The 12,069-nt window shown below is 30.5% G+C and overlaps 1 protein-coding gene across 2 annotated transcripts in view; it reads right to left on the bottom strand.

Moving 5' to 3' along the window:
• Positions 1 to 12,069, bottom strand: part of DBX2 (developing brain homeobox 2) — a 45,978-nt gene that overhangs the window by 21,156 nt on the left and 12,753 nt on the right. The window lies entirely within an intron of this gene.

The raw sequence follows: 12,069 nt of genomic DNA, 5'->3' as shown, positions 1-12,069 counted from the left end.
ATATATTTATCAGATTATTTTAGCAAAGTTTTGTGCACTATGTAAGTTGAATTAAAATATATTATGAAATGATGAGCTTATATATTCCCTCAATCATGGAGTCATATTTAATAATATAAAGTGTTCTGGATACCCTGAAAATCAGGAAATAAATGTTTGCTACATGTATAGACACAGATATAAAAAAAAATCACAATTATTTAACTATGTATTTATATGAAGTTATTTAAAATATATAGTCAGATTCTATGGTTACTGACATTATAACATTTATTTTATAGCTCAATAAATTAAAAACATATCAAAAACACTTCTGATTACCTTCGCAATGTGCTAGTATCTATGAATTTATAGCTATTTTACTTGAGAAAAAAAAATCCAAACCAAAAAAAAAAATCCAAACCAAATCACTAGTAAACACATATAAATAAAACACTTCTGTTTTTAAAACTTTACACTATTATTTGTTTACATGTTTTAACCATAGATTCAAGAGAATTAGCACTACTTTTAGAAATAGTTAAATTATAATCTTTCCTCATGACACAATTTATATTCATATTCCTCTACCTCCATTCCTGTATAAGTAAACAGAGTATATCTTGGGTAGAAAATGTCAGTAGTTGAACTCTCTACAATTCAATATGATGTCAAATGAAATGGGATGTTAACCATTCTCTTTAAAAGCAAACTTGTCATTTATAACATGATTTAATAATTTTTTTAAATAATCACTTTACATTCAAATGCAAGTGAATCTTGTCCAATCATAATAAGTGTGAATATATGTGGAAACAGCATTTCACATGTTTGTTTGTTTGTTTTTCTTCTTGATCAGCTTTATAAACATTACTTTACAACTTTCCAAGGTAGCATTGGGTTGATTTCAACCTCTGCCATACTTAAAAGGTAAGTAGATTTTTAACTGTGATGAAATATCTTAGTTAAAGTTTCAGTTATAATAGCAAATTCATGATCCCAGTTTGACAAAAATTGTCAAATATCAGTCATGAGTGCCTGCTGATTATACAATCAAATCATAAAGTGTCTATTTTAATGTTGATTTCTTAAGATGAAGACAAATACAGATATATAGAAGATCAAACTTAGTAAATGACACCAATACAAGGGGAAAGTTCCTATTAGAAACTATCCTTACAAATTATGTGATGATTTAAAGATGTCATTCATTTTGATTTAGCATCACAAAATACATTCTGATGAGTCTTTAAATATTAGTTACCATGCATAAGAGTAGAATGTGGCTCATTGTTTTACATTTTTGACCAGACATTTCATGTACTTCTAGAATTAATATTCAATAAAAGTTTAAAGTATAGCTGCAAGATTGGTTGGCATTATTTTTTCTTTAAAAGGAGAAAAACTGAAAAAATACAAACTTGCTTTTCTGTAAATCTGTATAAATTGAACATAGATTATTTTAGCTGGAAAGGCTAAATAGAGAAATCTCACTAAATAATTAGCATAAACCAACAACAACAAAATTGTACCAATTGTCTGCATGTGCATTTTATTTTATTTTACTTGAAAATTTTTATTTTCCCAATTACATGTAAAAACTATTTTAATTTTTAAAAATTTTGAGTTACAAATTTTCTCACTCCTCTTTCCTTACCCTCCTCCCGACACAATAAACAATGTGACATGGATTTTACATGTGCAATCATGCAAAACTTACTTCCATATTAGTCATGATGTGAAAAACAATCCAAGGGGGAAAAAATGTGAAAAAAATAAAGGCAGTGAAAAATAATATATTTCAATCTGAATTGAAATTTGATACATTCTTTCTCTAAAGGCGGATAGCATTTTTCATCATTAGGCCTTTAGAATTGTCTTGGATCATAGTATTATTAAAAATAGCTAAGTCCTTCATAGTTGATCATTGTACAATATTGTTATTACTGTGTACGATGGTCTCCTGCTTTTGCTCCCCTCACTTTGCATCAGTTCATGTAAGTCTTACTAGATTTTTTCTAAAATCAGCCTGCTCATAATTTCTTGTAGAAAAAGTATTCCATTATAATTGTATATTATAACTTGTCCCAGCCATTCTTCAACTGATGGGCATTCCCTCATTTTCAATAAATAGTTTTGTGCAAATAAGTCCTTAACCTAATTTTTTATCTCTTTGGCATCTAGACCTAGTGGTGATGTAGTATCAAAGAATATATATGTACAGTTTTATAGTCTTTTGGGCATGGTTCCAAATTGCTTTCCAAAATCATGGGATTAGTTCACAGCTCCACTAACAGCATGTTACTAACCTAGTTATTCTTTTCAACATTTATTATTTTCCTTTTTCATTATATTAGCCATTTTGATAGGTGTCAGGTGATACCTCAGTTTTTTACTTTAACTTTTTTCGTCAATAGTGATTTAGAGATATATGTGAATTTTAAAGCAGACATATTAATCTTTCAATGTTAGCCATATTTTAAAAAATCTGTCAAATTGTCATTTGATGTGCTCTCCCCTGCCTTTATAACTACCATTCCTTTCTATACCTATTCTCGCCGCAAAGGGATAAAATAATTAAGATGACTAAGACTAGATCTTCAATTATTTAAGCAAGATTTAATTGGACAAGAGCAGAAAATTTTTCACAACTAAATGAACACAAATTTTCTTATGGGATAATTTATACTGATTACATATTTCCTATAAACAAATTAAAGTCTGGGGATTAAAAAACATTTAAGTATGAGTTAAATCAGCTTTGTACTCAAATTTTATCATGTAGTATTTCTATCATTTCAAAACTGATAATTATGCTACAATAGCCAGTTCCTACACACACACACACACACACACATCTTGTTTATATTGGTTTATATGGGAATCATTGTAAAATTCCAATTAAGCACATTAAAACATTTTTGTTACATTTTAAGTTCCAAACTATATCCCTTTTTCCTTCTCCCCATCCTACATATAGAAGATCACCATTTGACATGGATATAAACATATGTGTATATATGTAAATATGCACACATGTATATATGTACAAATATGTATATAAAATTATTATGCATACTCTTATCAGTACTTTCTCTGTAGGTAGATAGAATAATCCTTCATAAGTCTTTTGTTGTAAATTTGAATATTTATAATATTCAGAATAACTTAATCTTCAGTTATTCTTCAAACAATATTATTATTGTATACAACATCCTCTTGGTTTTGCTCATTTCACTCTTCATTGTTTCATGAAAGATTTTCTAAAATTAATCAGCTCATCATCTCTTGTTTGTTTAGCCAATCCTCAATTGAAGGGCACCCCTCTCAATTTCCAGTTCTTTACTATAATAGAGAATTGCTACAAATATTTTAGAATATGTAGGTTCCTCTTCCTTTTTCTCTAGTCACCCTGGGAAATTAGACCAAACCTCTAAGTAGAAGATATCAGAAGAACTTCAGGAAAGGTCTATGTCAATTGGGCAGGAGGAAGTAGCATTTGCTTCTCTATTCTAGTTCAGAAACCATTGGATTAGTAGATCAGCTGTGAAACCTTCAAAGCAACTGAAGATGGCAAATAATGAGCCCCTGAACCCCGGCATAATAAGTGAGACTAGGCCACATCCACCCACATGGAAAGGAAGCCAGCAGCACTGATCCCAGGATCTTGTGAAGCCGCTGTAACCCATAGAGAGAGTTTGGCACAATCCTCCCTTTGCCCTAATAGTATACCTCAATCTTTTAATATGAGCAAAAAAGCAAAAAGAGCTCTGACTATAAATAGCTATTATGTAGAAGGGAAGAACAGACCTCAAATTTTGAGGACACTAAATATAAAGCATCTCCAGAAGATGCCTCAAAGGGTGATAAAAGGCTCTCTTGAAAGAATCCAAAAAAGATCTTAAAAGAGAATTAGAAGAAAAATGGGGAAAGGAAATGAGAATTGTGAGAAAAGAAACACAGAAACTGTCTAAAAAAATCACTATTTTAAAAAAATAGATTTGGAAAAATGGAAGAAGAAAACAACTCCTTGAAAAACAGAATTGATGAAATGGCAACAGAGAACAATTTCCCTAAAAAAAGAATTGGGAAAATGGAAAAAAATGACCAAAACAGCTCATTGAAAAGTTCAATTGGGCAAATGCAAAAAGAGGTAAAAAAGCTAACTGAAAAAAAATAATTCACTAAAAATTAGAATTGAACAAATGGAAGTGAATTGACTCAATGAGACATTAAGAATCAGTCAAACAAAACCAAAAAAATAAATATCAGAAAAACAATTGACTTAGAAAATAGATCCAGAAGAGACAATCTAAGAATTACTGCACTACTTGAAAACCATGATGGAAAAAAAAAAAAAAGCTTCGACAACATTTTTCAAGAAATCATCAAGGAAAACTGCCCTGATGTCCTAGAACTGAAGGGTAAAATACCCATGGAAAGAATCAAACTATCACCTCCTGAGACTACAAAATAAAAACTCAAGGAATATCATAACTAAATTTCAGAATTATCAGATCAAGGAGAAAATATTGCAAGCAGCCAGAAAGAAACAATTCAAATATTGAGGAGCCACAATCAGGAGCTTCCACTTTAAAGATTTCATGGGCCAGAAATAGGATATTCTGGAGGGAAAAGGAGCTTTGGACTGCAGCCAAGAATCAACTGTTCAGCAAAATTAAGCATTATCTTTCAGGGAAAATTATGGATATTCAATGAAATAGGGGATTTTCATTTATTTTTGATGAAATGACCAGAGCTGAACAGAAAATTTGTTGTTCAAATACAGAACTCAAGAGAAACATAAGAAGGTAAAAAGGAAATAAAAAAATGATGTTTTTAAAGGATAAAATGTTTACATTTCTGTATAGGAAAATAATGTTTAACTCTTCAGAACTATCTTTGTTAGGGGTATATATAGAGGATGTAGGAGTAATTTGACTTTACTGTGATGATTTAAAAAATAATCTAGGGGTGGAAACAGGTTTGTATTGGAAGAAGAGGAAAGGGGAGGTAAAAGGGAGTAAATTACATCACATAAAGAGTCAAAAAGATGATCACTGTGGGAACCTTAATCTTAACAGATTTGGCTCAAAGAGAGAATATTGAATTTGATAGAGAAATTTGTTAGGGGAAAAGTAAGGAGGCAGCTAATAAAAGGTAGAACAGAAGTAGAAGAAGAAAAGAAGAAAAGAGGGGAAGGGGCTGTAAAAGGGAAGGGTAGATTGAGGGAGGTGGTAGTCAGAAGCAAAACACTGGGGAGGAGGGGAAAGGCAAAAGGAAAGAGAAAAATATAACTTGGAGAAAATAAGATGGCAAGAAATACAGAGTTAGTCATTTTAATTTTGAACATGAATGGGATGAACTCTCCTATAAACTGGAAGTGGATAGCAGACTAGATTAAAAGCAAGAATCCTACATATGTTGTTTACAAGAAACACATTTAAAACAGAGTGATACATATAGAGTAAAGGTAAAAGGCTGGAACAGAATCTATTATGCTTCAGCTGAAGTAAAAAACAAAAACAAAAACAAAACAGGGTAGCTATTCTGACCTCAGATCAAGCCAGAACAAAAAATAGATTTAATTAAAAGAGATAAGGAAGGAAACTACATTTTGCTAATGGGTACCATAGATAATAAAGTAATATCAATACTAAACATACATGCCCCAAGTAATAAAGCATCAAGATTACTAGAGGAAAAGTTAAGAGGACTCAAGAAGAAATAAACAGCAAAACTACACTCAAGCTTGCTCTATCAGAACTAGATAAATTGAACTATAAAATAAATAAGAAAGAAGTTACAAAGGTAAGTAGAATTTTAGAAAAGTTAGGTGATAGACTGCTGGAGAAAATTGAATGGGGACAGAAAGAATATGTTTTTTTCTCAGAGGTAAATAGAATTTTAGAAAAGTTAGGTATGATAGAGCTTTGGAGAAAATTTAATGGAGACAGAAATGAATATACATTTTTCTCATGGATATGTATATTTTCCAATATACATGGAACTTATACAAAAATTAACCATGTATTAGGGCATAAACCCCTCAAAGTCAAATGCAGAAAGGCAGAAATTAGTAAATGCATTTTTTTCAGATCCTGATACAACAAAAATTACATGTAATAAAGAGCCAGGAAAAAAATGGACCAAAAATTAAGTGAAAACTAAATATTTTAATCTAATCCTAAAGAATGAGTGAGTGAAACAATAAATCATAGAAACAATCAGTAATTTCATCTATGATCATAATGAAACAACATGCCAAAATTTATGGGATGCAGCCAAAGCAATTCCTAAGGGAAATTTTATATCTCTAGATGATTATTTGAGTAAAATAGAGAAAGAGAAGATCAATGAATTGGGCATACAACTAAAAAAGCTAGAAAAAGAACAAATTAACCCCCCCCAATTAAATACCAAATTTGAAATTCTGAAAATAAAGGGAAATTAATAAAATTGAAAGAAACCTATTGAACTAATAAAAAGTAAAGAGTTGTTTTTATTTAAAAACCCAACAAAATAAATCTTTAGTTAATTTGATTATAAAAAGGAAATTAGAAAATCAAATTGCTAATATAAAAAATGAAAAGGGTGAACTTTCCACCAATGAAGAGGAAATTTGAGAAATAATTAGAACTATTTTGCCCAACTGTATGCCAATAAATCTGATAATCTAAGTGAAATTGATGAATACTTACAAAAATATAGATTGACCAGATTAATAAAGGAGGAAATAAACTCTTAAATAATCCTATTTTAGACAAAGAAATTGAACAAGATATTAATCAACTCCCTAAGAAAAAGTCTCCAGAGCCAGATGGATTTACAAATGAATTCTACCAAACATTTAAATAACAATTCAATACTATGAAAAGTCTTTGGAAAAAAATAGGGAAAGAAAGAGTCTTATCATATTCCTTTTATGATACAGATATAGTGCTGATATCCAAACCAGGTACGATTAAAACAGAGAAAGAAAATCATAGACCAATTTCCCTAATGAAGGCTGATGCAAAAATCTTAAATAAAATATTAGCAAAGAAATTACAGAAAGTTTTCATGACCAAGTAGGATTTATACCAGGAATGAGGACTGGTTCAAAATTAGGAAAACTATGAACATAATTGACTATATCAACCAAACTAACAGAAATCATGCAATTATCTCAATAGCTACAGAAAAAGTGTTTGACAAAATCCAACACCTATTCCTATTTAAAAAAAAAAAAAAAAAAAACATTGGAGAGCATAGGAATAAATGGAGTTTTCCTTAAAATGATGAGTAGCAACTATTGAAAACCATCAGCAAGCATCAAATGTAATGGAGATTAACTGGAATATTCCCAATAAGATCAGGATGAAACAAGATTGCCTGCTTTCATCATAAGTATTCAATATTGTATTGGAAATGTTAGCTTTAGCAACAAAAAAAGAAAAAGAAATTAAAGGAATTAGAGAAGGTAATGAGAAAACATGAGTATCACTCTTTGCAGATGATATGATGATATATCTAGAGAATGCCAGAGATTCAACTAAAAACTACTAGAAACAATTCACAACTTTAGCAAAGTTTCAGGATACAAAATAAATCCACAAAAATCATCAGCATTTTTATGTATTACCAACAAAGTCCAGGAGCAAGAGATACAAAGATAAATGTCATTTAAAATAGCTATAGATAATATAAAATATTTGAGAGTCTACCCGTCAAGACAAAGTCAGGAACTATATGAACATAATTACCAAATACTTTCCACAATAAAGTCAGGTCTAAACAATTGGAAACATATTAAGTACTCATGGGTAGACAGAGCCAATATAATAAAAATGACAATTCTACCTAAATTAATCTACTTATCCAGTGTCATACCAATCAAACTGCCAAGAAATTACTTTATAAACCTAGAAAAAAATGACAAAATTAATGTTTCAATAAGCTTTTAAAGTAAATCACTAGGATTTTCTAAGTATATCATATCATCTGAAAAAAAAAGATAGTTTTATTTCCTCATTATTCATTCTGATCCTTTCAATTTCTTTTTCTTTTCATTGCTATTGCTAGCATTTCTAATACAATATTGAATAATATTGGTATTAATGGGCATCCTAGTTTTGTTCTTGATCTTTGGGGGAAGGCTTCTAGCTTACGCCTGTTACACAATTTTCTTGCTGCTGATTTTAGATAGATGTTTTGTATCATTTTAAGGTAAAAATCTATTTGTTCCTATGCTTTCAATTATTTTAAAATAAGAATTAATGTCATATTTTGTCAAAAAAATTTCTCCAGTTATTGATATAGTCACATAATTTTGTTACATTTTTAATGATATAATCAGTTATTGATTCTGATTAGAATTAAGAGAACAGCAACAACAATCAATTCTGAAGGACATGACTCTTTTCAACAATGAGGTAATTCAGGCCAACACCAATAGATCTGTGATGGGAAAAAGTCTTCCATATCCAAATAGAGGACTATGGAGACTGAATGTAGATCACAGAATAGTATCTTCACTCTTTTGTTATTGTTTATTTGTTTGCTTGTTTTTTTTTTCTTTCTCATTTTTTCCCCTTTTGATCTGATTTTTCTTGTGCAACATGATAATTGTGGAAATATGTTTACACTGCACATATCTCAACTATAATGGATTATGTGTTGTCTAGAGGAGAAAGGATGTTGTCCAGAGGAAGGAGGGAGAAAGAAAAAATTAGAACACAAGATTTTGCAAAAGTGAATGTTGAAAACTATCTTTGCATGTATTTTGAAAAATTAAAAGCTATTATTATTTTTTTAAATAGTCACCTGCTTGTATTGGACAACAAAGAATGGTCTGCAAAAAAAGGTCAAAATGGCTTCACAATTTAGACAAAAAGAGTGATCTTATAAGCAAATTAGAGGGACAAAAGATAGTCTACCTCTCAGACCTGTGGAAAAGGAAGGAATTTGTGGCCAAAGAAGAACTGGAAATCATTATTGAACAAAAAAAAATAGATAATTTTGATTATATTTAAGTTAAAAAAATTTTGTACAAACAAAACTAATGCAGACGAGATTATAAGGAAAGCAATAAAGTGGGAAAACATTTTATATTCAAAAGTTCTGATAAAGACCTAATTTCTAAAATATATAGAGAATTGATTCAAATTTATAAGAATTCAAGCCATTTTCCAATTCATAAATGGTCAAAGAATGTGAACAGACAATTTTCAGATGAAGATATTAAAACCATTTCTATTCATATGAAAAGGTGCTCTAAATCACTATTGATTAGAGAAATGCAGATTAAGACAACTCTGAGGTACCACTACACACTTCTCAGATTGGCTAAAATGACAGAAAAAGATAATGACAAATATTGGAGGGGATGTGGGAATGCTGGGATGCTAATATAGTGGTAGAGTTGTGAACTGATTGAACCATTCTGGAGAACAATTTGGAACTCTGTCCAAAGGGCTATCAAACTGTGTGCATACCCTTTGATCTAGCAGTGTCTCTATTGGGCCTGTATCCCAGAAAGATCATAAAGAAGGTAAAGGGAAAGGGAAAGAAAAGAAAGGAAAAGTTTGTGGTAGCCCTTTTTACAGTGACCAGAAACTGGAAACTGAATGGATGATTATCAGTTGGAAAATGACTGAATAAGTTATGGTATATGAATATTATGGAATATTATTATTCTATAAGAAACAACAGGATGATTTCAGAGAGGGCTAGAGAAACTTACATGAATCATGCTGAGTGAAGTGAATAGAACCAGGATATCATTGTACATGGCAACATCAAGATTATATGAAAATCAATTCTGATGGACATGGCTGTTTTCAGCAATGAGATAATTCATACCAGTTCCAATGATCTTGTGATGAAGAGAGCCATCTACACCCAGAGAGAGGACTGTGGGGACTGAGTGTGGATCAAAACATAGCATTTTCACTCATTTTGTTGTTGTCTGGTTGTATTTTATTTTCTCTAATTTTTTTTCTTTTTGATTTAATTTTTCTTGTGCAGCAATATAATTTTATAAATATGTATGCCTATATTGGATTTAACACATATTTTACCATGTTTAACATATATTGGATTACTTGCTAACTAGGAGAGGAAATAGGGAGAAGGGAGAAAAAATTGGAACACAAGATTTTGCAAGGGTTAATGTTGAAAAATTATCCATTCATAACTTTTGAAAATTAAAAAACTTTAATTAAAAAAAATCTTCCCAATGTCTTTCTTTATAGAGAATATAAATTAGACTTTCAATCAACTCCACTTTGTATCTGCTGCACTACCTGGTTTCATCTAAGAGAACAAGTTTCCCATACAACAAAAAGACTTATTTTCTTCACCCATTCTCTCTGCTTTCCTACCTCTTTTGTGGGTTATCTCCCCCCTCTCCCCAACTAAATTGTAAGTTCCTTGAGGGCAGAGACTATTTTACCTTTTATTAATTTTATCCCCAGAGCTTAGCACAGTACTTGCTATATAGTAAGTGTTTAATAAATGTTACTTGGATTTGATTAATGACAAAGAATTGTAAATTAAGAGGATACCAATTGTTTGGAGAATGACTGAACAGATTATGATATAGAAATGTGATACTATTATGATATATAAAATAATGAACAAAATGGTTTCAAAGAAACCTGAGAAGGATAGTATAAACTGATGTAGTGTGAAATAAACAGAATCAAGAGAATAAATTTAATGAAAACAATAATGTAAAGACGAACTGTCTTGAACGATTTAGCAATTTTACTCATCACAATGATCAACCATAATTCCAAAGAACTCATGATGTCCATCATTTAATAGAGAGGTAAAGGACAAGGCAGAGATAAGATGGTATAGTAAAGACAAGGACTCACCTGTACTCTCCCTCAAATGCCTTCAAATACCTTTAAATGACTCTAACAAAATTCTAGATCATAAAAATCTATGAAAAGATTGAGTGAAGCAACTTTACAACCCAATTCCACTTAGAAGGTTGTCAGGAAAGGTTGCACCAATTTGGGAGAAGAGTGCATAGACAAGGTTCCAGCAAACTAGGAGCATACCTCAGGGCAATGCTCATTTGCAGTAGTGATGGTTTCCAGACTTTTCAGCCCACAAAAAATAAAAAGGAGATTTATGGCATCCCTTTTATAGGAGTTCCAGGGGCAAATGGAAGCTAATGATTTTATGAGATATCAAGAAACTATCAAAACAAAAAATTGTTCTAATTTTTAAAATAGGACAAAATGTGAAATACCTCATTGGAAAAACAATTGACATGGAAAATAAATCCAAGAGAAATAATTTAAAAATTATTGGACTATCTGAAAGTCATGATCAAAAAAAAAAACAAGCATAATTTTTCAAGAAATTATCAAGACAAATGTCCCTGATATGCTAGAACCAGATATGCTATTCTATAAAATAGAAACTGAAAGAATCCACTGATCATCTTCTAAAAGAAATTCCAAAATGAAAATGAAAATTCCCAGCCAAAATCCAGACCTCCCAGATTAAGTTAAAAATGCAGCAAGCTGTCAAAAACAATTCAAATATCATGAAGCCACTGTCAGGATAATACAAGATTTAACAGTTTCTACAAGAAAGTATTGGAAAGCTTGGAATATGATATTCCAAAGTTAGAATAAAAAGCAAGAATCACCTACCCACCAAAACTGAGTATAATCATTCGAGGAGGAAAATTGACATGCAATGAAATAAAGATCCTTCAAGCATTTTTTACAAAAAAAAAAAAGTTTAATAGAAAATTTGATTTTCAAATGCAAGAAGCATAAAAAGAAAAAACAAAGAGAAATCATAAGGGATTCAATAAGGTTAAACTGTTTATACTCCCACATGGAAAATGATATTTATACCTTTTAAAATCTTTCTCGCTATTAGGATAGTTCAGTGTATACATATGATAGTTCTATGTATACATAGTTGTATTATGTATATGTATACATATAGTGTATACATAGACAGAAGGTGTGAATATGAGATGACACTGATTGCATGATACCCAAAAAAATAAAATGGTGAGAAAGAAGATTGCAATAGAAAAGTAGGAGGGGGAGACATTGGATGGGGTAAATTATCTCA

The sequence above is a fragment of the Sminthopsis crassicaudata genome, chromosome 5 (assembly GCF_048593235.1).
Source record: "Sminthopsis crassicaudata isolate SCR6 chromosome 5, ASM4859323v1, whole genome shotgun sequence".
In the NCBI taxonomy this organism is placed as follows: Eukaryota; Metazoa; Chordata; class Mammalia; order Dasyuromorphia; family Dasyuridae; genus Sminthopsis; species Sminthopsis crassicaudata.
Note: the sequence above shows the minus strand (reverse complement) of the source record. Positions and strands in the feature narration are given on the sequence as shown.